The sequence below is a fragment of the Leguminivora glycinivorella genome, chromosome 18, assembly GCF_023078275.1.
Source record: "Leguminivora glycinivorella isolate SPB_JAAS2020 chromosome 18, LegGlyc_1.1, whole genome shotgun sequence".
Lineage (NCBI taxonomy): Eukaryota > Metazoa > Arthropoda > Insecta > Lepidoptera > Tortricidae > Leguminivora > Leguminivora glycinivorella.
The window spans coordinates 15330192-15338458 of NC_062988.1; the positions used below are offsets into that span (position 1 = coordinate 15330192).

At 39.9% G+C, this 8267-nt stretch overlaps 1 long non-coding RNA gene across 1 annotated transcript; it reads right to left on the reverse strand.

Moving 5' to 3' along the window:
* Positions 1-4977: 4977 nt before the first annotated feature.
* Positions 4978-6540, reverse strand: LOC125236192. The gene is made up of 3 exons (XR_007178180.1): positions 6430-6540; positions 5847-5963; positions 4978-5148 (listed from the first exon to the last, which is right to left on the reverse strand). It is a non-coding gene; the product is annotated as an uncharacterized LOC125236192 (long non-coding RNA).
* Between the last annotated feature and the right edge of the window lie 1727 nt (positions 6541-8267).

Sequence of the window (8267 nt, forward strand, 5' to 3'; positions counted from 1 at the left end):
TCGGACGGAGCCCGACGCACGCGGTCCTAAGCAGGGCGCCGAAGGCGCCCTCAAACTTAAAGAGTCGGGCGAAGCCCGACACTCGCGGTTCTAAGCCGGGCGCCTTCGGCGCCCTCTAAGTTAAAGTGTCGGGCGAGGCCCGATGCACGCGGTCTTAAGCCGGGCGCCGAAGGCGCCTCAAACAAAGTGTCGGGCGAAGCCCGGACACATGCGATTCTAAGCTGGGCGCCTCGGGCGCCCTCTAACTTAAAATGTCGGGCGAAGCCCAACGACCCGCGGCCCTAAGCCGGGCGCCTTCGGCGCCCTCTAACTTAAAATGTCTGGCGAAGCCCGACGCACGCGGTCCTAAGCCGAGCCTAAATTTTTCTTGTAATAAGCCCGGCGCCCTCGGCGCCCTTTAAGGTGTCGGGCGAAGCCCGACGCAGGCTTTCCTAAGCCGGGCGCCTTCAGCGCCCTCATACTTAATAAATAAAATAGTAACCCCAAAGTAAGTTAAATAAAAAATAAGTTCAAAAACTAAAACCCGACTACTATAAAATGTGCTCTAAAAAGTATGAAACAAGATAGAATTGTTTTATGAAATTATCATGCATGAAATTCACAGCTGTGTATTCTTTTCAATACATAAACTCAATGTTATAATAAGTTTGTAAATTTTAGATATACTTGCTGAGATTCAGAAGATGGCCGTGGTCGTATGCCACTTACCTTAAAGTTTATAATTGTGGCATACGACCACGGTTATCTTCGGAATCTCAGCAAGTATTTCTAAAATTTACAAACTTATTATAACATTGAGTTTATGTATTGAAAAGAATACACAGCTGTGAATTTCATGCATGATAATTTCATAAAACAATTCTATCTTGTTTCATACTTTTTAGAGCACATTTTATAGTAGTCGGGTTTTAGTTTTTGAACTTATTTTTTTTGCCATTTTTTTTATTTTGATTTCTTTAGGGAATTGTACTCAGAATCACGAGTACTTTCAATCTCACTGGGAGACAAAGTGTCCCAGAATTTCCATACATTTTTGTTACTCTCCTCTTTTGTTACCCACACAGGTACGGAAAATGGTAACAACATAAGAAAAATCGTATGGGACAATTTTTTTAACTACTAGAATTGAAAAGCTACTGATTCTGAGTAGAAATAGTTTTTTTTTTAAATATCACGTTTCATAAATGAAAAAAAAAAATGCTCAACTACGATATGTCGTGTTTAGAAAGCAGCTTCGCTGACCCAATAGCGTTGCGTTATCGATCGGAATAGCTATTTTCCCAGCTAATTGCGAGCTGCTGTAACGGCTGCAGTGTCAACATCATCAGCGGCACTGCGTTTGCTAATTTCTATTAAAATCACCCCAGTTAATTACCTGCTGCATCTACACGGATGTATGTCTGTTAGGCACTGAGTAAAACATAATCTTATTATTGAATGAAGAACTGTATTTCCACTTTGCTAACTACTACAACTTTTATAAGCTTAATCTATTAAGTTCAACCGCTAGCACGCTGTGCTAGGTATGCGGTAAGTTCTGTACTGAACGCTTTGACAGATGTCATTACATATAATTATTATGTACCGTCTTGTACATATTCCCAACCGCAAAGGTTTTTCTTATTATAATTAAAAGACTATGGTAATTAAACATAATTAAATATCTATTGGCAGAACACAAACTTTATATATACTTGTTCGTATGACAGACCCTTTAGGTGTCCTAATGGAGAGTGCTCTCACCTTTCCATCAACTCCGGGGAAAACCTCTACTACTCTGGCCATGGGCCACCTCAAGGGTGTAACATTGTCATCTTTAACTATGACTAAAGTACCTACTTCTATATTTTTACAGTCCTTGCGCCATTTTGGTCTATTCTGTAACTGTACAAGGTATTGTTTGTACCACTGTTTCCAAAAATTCTGAACCATACGATTACATTGATCCCAGAACTTAGTGAGACTAACAGGCTCCTTAGTACAATCTTTTTCAGGATATGTGGTGAGAGGCGCACCAGTTAAAAAATGGGCAGGGCTGAGATATGGGGTTTCATTAACATTGGTTGCAGGCAAGGCCGTCATAGGCCGGGAGTTAAGGATTCCCTCAATTTGGACAATTACAGAGTTTAACTCTTCATATGTTAGGACGGTTTCACCCACAACCCGTTTTAAGTGATATTTCACAGATTTTATTCCAGCCTCCCACAAAGAACCGAACACAGGAGAATAACTAGGTATAAATTTAAATGAAATACCTTGATCGGCAGCAAATAGCTCTACAGTGTTCTTATGCTCCGTGGCAGATTGCAATTTATACAAATCATTTAATTTATTTTGAGCCCCTTTGTAAGTACTGGCATTATCACAATATATTATGCTAGGTTTATTCCTACGTGCTATAAACCTCTTTAAAGCACTTAAAAAGCATTCAGTTGTCAAATCTGAGACTAACTCAATATGCAGGGCTTTAGTTATAAAGCATACAAATAGCAAAATATATGCCTTCCGGATGACAGGTTTTCTCACTCTTAACATTTTGATATTGTAAGGACCACCAAAATCCATTCCAGTCTTTTCAAAGACTCTACAAGGGGTTATTCTATCATAAGGTAGAGAACCCATCAACTGTTCGGCATGCTTTGCTTTTAACTTAAAACATATTATACACTTATTTATAACATACTTAACTTCTCTAATTCCATTAATTAAATGGTACCTTAAATTTAAATCTGACAGGACAAGCTTGGCTCCTGCATGCAACAGAACCCTATGCTCCTTTTCAATTAAATAGTGGACAATTTTACAGCCCTTCGGCAATATTATGGGATGTTTGGTAGCATAAGGTATGTCAGCATGTTGCAACCGTCCACCTACACGCATTAGGTGCATGCTGTCAAGAAACGGATTCAACGACTGAAGATTTGATTTGATAGGTAATTTTGAATCTAAAGCACTCATTTCTGGAGCGAAGTGCTCCCTCTGCACGTATCTGAGAACTACCTTTAAGGCAGAATCTAATTCCTCAGGCGTTAAACCACCTGACAGCCTGTCTTCTAATTTAACCTTACAGTTATTTATAAATCTATAGATATATGACACAATTCGTTTAATTTTGTCTATATTAGAACAGTCTGTGAAAAGGGGTAACGGCTCATTTTTTTGAACTACATGTGACACCTTTAATTCAGGAATGTCCTTTGGCATTTCATATCCACTTTTAGGCAAAAACTCAGCTGTTTTTAAAGATGCAGGTCCATAAAACCATAGGTCATTGCCTTGCAATAAATGGGGTTCAACTCCCCTTGACAAAAGATCAGCTGGGTTCTGTTGTGTAGGTATATAATACCAAGAGAACTCCTGTGTCAATTCCTGTATATATTTCACTCTGTTGGCAACATATACATTGAGTTTTAATGGGCTAGTCGTGAGCCAACAAAGCACAACTTGAGAATCTAAGAACAAATAAACCCTTACTTGAAATCTATCCTTAATGAGGTCATAGACTTTTTTGGCTAATTTGGCTAGCAACAAAGCAGCGTTAAGCTCCGCCCTAGGAATACTTAATTGCTTAATGGAATTCACTCTGGATTTAGAGCACAATAGGCCAACATTAATACTATCATCCATATTCACAATTCTGAGATATAAACAACATCCATGAGCCTTTGCGCTAGCATCAGCATAACCAATTATATCGATAGCTTTAGCTTTTGAGGTGTCTAAATTTCTTTTAATTATGATACTTTTCATTTCATTCAGACTTGCCGCAAACCTTTTCATCCCATCATTGAGGTGGTCAGGCAACGGAGAGTTCCAGTCTAATTTTTCCAACCATGTCTGCTGTAAGAGCAGCTTTGCATTAACTATGGCCGGCCCGACCAAGCCTAAAGGGTCAAAAAGTCTGCTGACAAATGATAATAAACCTCTTTTTGTGTAATTGTCACAAACATCATGTCTAGGGGCAACCATTATAATAGTGTCAGAAGCCAAGTCACATTGAATGCCTAAAGTTTTCACAATTGAGTCCTTTTCATTGGAAAAGTCTACTACTGCCTTAGTTCGTAAGCTAATTGGGATATCATCCAATAAACCATCAACATTTGAGCACCACTTGTGCAGTTCAAAGCCACCTAACTTTAGTAAGGCTATCAATTGTGTCTTGGCTGCCAAAATTTGGTTCATATCATTGGCTACCAGGTTGACATCGTCAACATATGTGTTATATAACAAGGCTTCTGCGGCCAGGGGATAAGCATCTTTATACCTATTTACTAACTCTAATAGGCACCTAGTGGCCAGAAACGATGAGCTTTTTAAACCGTAACTTACAGTTTGTAACTGAAGGCATTGTATGTCTGAATTCTTATCTTTACGCCACAAAATATTTTGTAAAGGCCTGTGCTCTGAAGTTAACGAGATAGCTCTGAACATTTTTTGTATATCACAATTCAAAATGAATTTATATAGTCGAAACAATACTATAATACTAAATAGATCATTTTGCACAACGGCGCCGTTTAATAAAACATCATTGAGTGAGATTTTAGCCAAAGTGGGCATTGACCCATCAAAAACAACCCTCAGAGCAGAAGTTTTGCTGGAGGGGTTAAAAACAGGGTGATGAGCTAGGAAGTAAACTGCTTGACTATCCAAGTTATACTCTGAAAGGTCAATCTATTTTGCATGACCCAGTCGCACATACTCATCTATGAAAGCTTTATATTTTAAATACAACTCATCATCTTTTTTAAATCGCAACTCTAAATTCAAAAATCGTTTCAGAGCACATGACAGTGAATTGCCTAAGTACAAGTCTTTAATATCTTGCTTAAGGGGCAACGCCACTTCAAATTTATTATCATTTAAGACTACAGTGTCTTGAAATATTTTTTCAGCTAACTCTTGTTCAGAGCTGGCCTCTGTGAATGTCTCTGGGACCTTTTCAGTAGACCAAAATTGAGATACAATATTATCTAATTTACCTATGTCACTGTTGTGTGTTAGCTGTTGACAGCAATAATTTGATACTAAGTTGGATACCGGGGCTGTGTCGGAAGCACCAGCCAATCCAGCAACGATAAACCCAAAGCGTGTATTCTGCAGGATCAGCTTGCTAGGCAGGGCTGGCAGCTGCTCCGGCAAAAGCGCCTGGAAGAACACATGAGAAGCCAATAGTATATCGATCCTTGATGAAATGTCAAAACTGTCATCAGCTAATTGCACATCGGCCGGTATGTTTATTACTTCATTCCGGAGAGAAAACTGTGGCATATTAGCCGTAATATTATTAACAACATTGCATGTTACAGTGACACTATAATCTGTTACCATGGAATAAACCCGCAAGGAGGTCTGCATAGCTTTAAAGCTGGGTGCATCACACACACCTGAGAGTACTGACTCATCAGGGTACAATTGACATCCTAACCGCTCTGCTACATCAGAGCGCAAAAAGGTAATCTGACTACATGTGTCTAGAAGACAACGAACAATCATAGGTTGTCCATATTTATCATATACCTTAGCCTTAATGGTAGGTAAAAGATCATTGCCTTTCCTACTTAACAATAAACTAATATAGGCAGAAATGAGGTTATCAGCTGGTTCAATAGTGTGGGACACTGCCGCACACTGTTGAGGAGTAACTTCCTCATGCAATAGAGTGTTGTGCTTGCCCTTGCAGATAGCACATTTAAATGAGTATATACATTTTTGACTAATATGTTCATTTAAGCAAATATTGCATAAGTTGTTAGAGACTACAAAGTCTTTCCTCTTATGAGGTTCCAATATCTTAAAAGTTGAGCACTGATGAAGCTTATGGACAGTAGAATTGCAGTACTTACATTTGTTTATACCCGACTTAAGCGGCTTGGCCACTTTAACACTACTTGCAACTAAACTAGACCGGCGCCCTGAAGGCGTCCGCTCTCCCAGGGACTCCAAGGCAGCAGCCCGTTGCTCTAAAAATGTTAAAAAATCATGTAACTTTGGTAATTCATTGTTGCCTTGGTTTTCCAAATGGTAAGCCCTAAGTGTATATTGGTCAAGTTTCCTTTGCAAGATTGCAACTACAATTAAATCCCACTGAGAAACTGGGGCATTTAAATTTGTTAGCGCACCTAAATGTTGCCTAGTAGCTGAAACCAAATTTCTTATGCATCCTGCAGATGCCCTTTGCATGGGCGGTAAATCTAGTATGGACACAATGTGATGATTAACTACCTGCTTTTGATTATCATACCTTTGCTTTAAAAGATCAATGGCAATGGGGTAAGATTCAGTTGTGAGAGGTAAATAATTAATTAGCGCTAAGGCCTCTCCACTTAAATAAGTTTTCAAATAATATAGCTTTTCACAAGCCTTCAATTTTACATCTGCATCAATGACGCTGTTAAAGAGTGAAATGAAACTCTGGTATTCACCTACCTCTCCCGCGAACACTTTTAGATTTATTGGAGGCAGCCTAAATGGCGAGGCATTACAGCCTCCAGGAGACGAAAAGGATGGTTGCGGTGAGACGCTCGACGTAGAGGCGTCCAATGCCCTGTTTACTACACCCGCATAGAACGATTTGAGCAGATCATATTTCTCCTCGAAGTCCTCAACACGTTCGGAATCCGCAGGGTCCAACAATGAAATTTCAAGGTTGAGTTCCTTATATTCTTGAAAAGTCTTTTCAAGCCTATCATTCTTCTGCTGGTATAGCAGAGGGTCCGCATCGCTGCTAGAAGCAGCCTCCGCTGTCGCCTTAAAGGCTATCATCCTTGTAATGGCCGCCTTTGATTGTCCCCTGGCCGCTCTTAACCTTTTGAGATCGTCGTCGGCCATATTGTGACACACAACACGACTTCCTTAAACAATATCACAATACAAATAAACAACTTATCTAAATATAATTTGCACGGCAATAATACAATTAACAAGCTGCTGAGCTTATTTACCTCAAAAAAATTACAAATTGCACACAATAATATAAAGTGCTGTTCAGGCTTCAAGCACAGAAAACCAATCGCGAAGCCCAGCCAGAAGATTGAAGCTGGCAGTTTAAACTATACAATCTGACACAATTATCACTAATTTAGTGATCGCTGAACGTGCCGTCAATTTCCACTATTATTACTATGGTTAAACACACGTTAAACACCTGAAAATTGTTAGTAAAAGCTCGAAACACTGTGCAAACAAAATGGCGAAGATGCAAAGCTAAAGAGAAACACAAGAGTTTATTTATAATAACTTCTATGGCGTCGCCGAATGAACGATGCGGAAGTGAAGTGAATGAGCTCAGGAACAATCCCCGCCCGGCTGCTATTGGAACGGAACGGGATGAGCTGCGTTGCGCAGAGCCAATGAGCGCACGCGCTTTCCACACGAAGTTGGCCGCAGACCGGCCGCTGGCACCCGCGTTTCGTTCTTGCAAATTATGCGCACCGGAATGAACCTTAACTGCTCCGGTTAATTTTCGTGCACCACAGTTGTTAGCAAACAATTTTGCATAACCGAAACGCAATACCGTGAAGTTGCATGAAGTCAATCACCATTGGTTCATTTCTACCGGAAACGTATATACGGAAGTGAATTAAATTTAAGCACTTAAGATAAGAGTTCTCAACGAGCACCCAATAGTCCCAATACACTTGGTACCAATATTCATTCAATATGGCGCATATGGTAGCCAGAATGACTTGTAACACAAAATTGTCTATATAGATAGTCTTACACTGAGACCAATGTTAACGCAACTTGCGCTGAACACGAAGTGGTAGTCCATAAAGTTCACTGAACTATGAAAAACACTAAAATGTTACTAAACAAAGTTAGCTCATACGCGCACTGCACGTTTGAAACGCGCTGTTCATTGAACACGCCCCGAAAATCGCATTCGGTATTAAATTTAAGTCCCATGGAGCATCGCAACCGGGAAGAGTCTGATGACAACTTGTCACCAGTATATAACTACGCGTACACGCACTGCGGTAGATGTATTTGCAACTTGCAAAAAGTTTGAGCACAGAACACCACATACACGCATCAGTCCAGAAAGTTCGCGCACTGCACGATGTCGACAATATTGAGTCAACCGCTGACACTTGCACAGTCACTGGCCACGTACATAGTTCGCAGACAGTCTATTGAGTGCTAACGGCCCTTCGAAGGACCAATTTATGTTAGGCACTGAGTAAAACATAATCTTATTATTGAATGAAGAACTGTATTTCCACTTTGCTAACTACTACAACTTTTATAAGCTTAATCTATTAAGT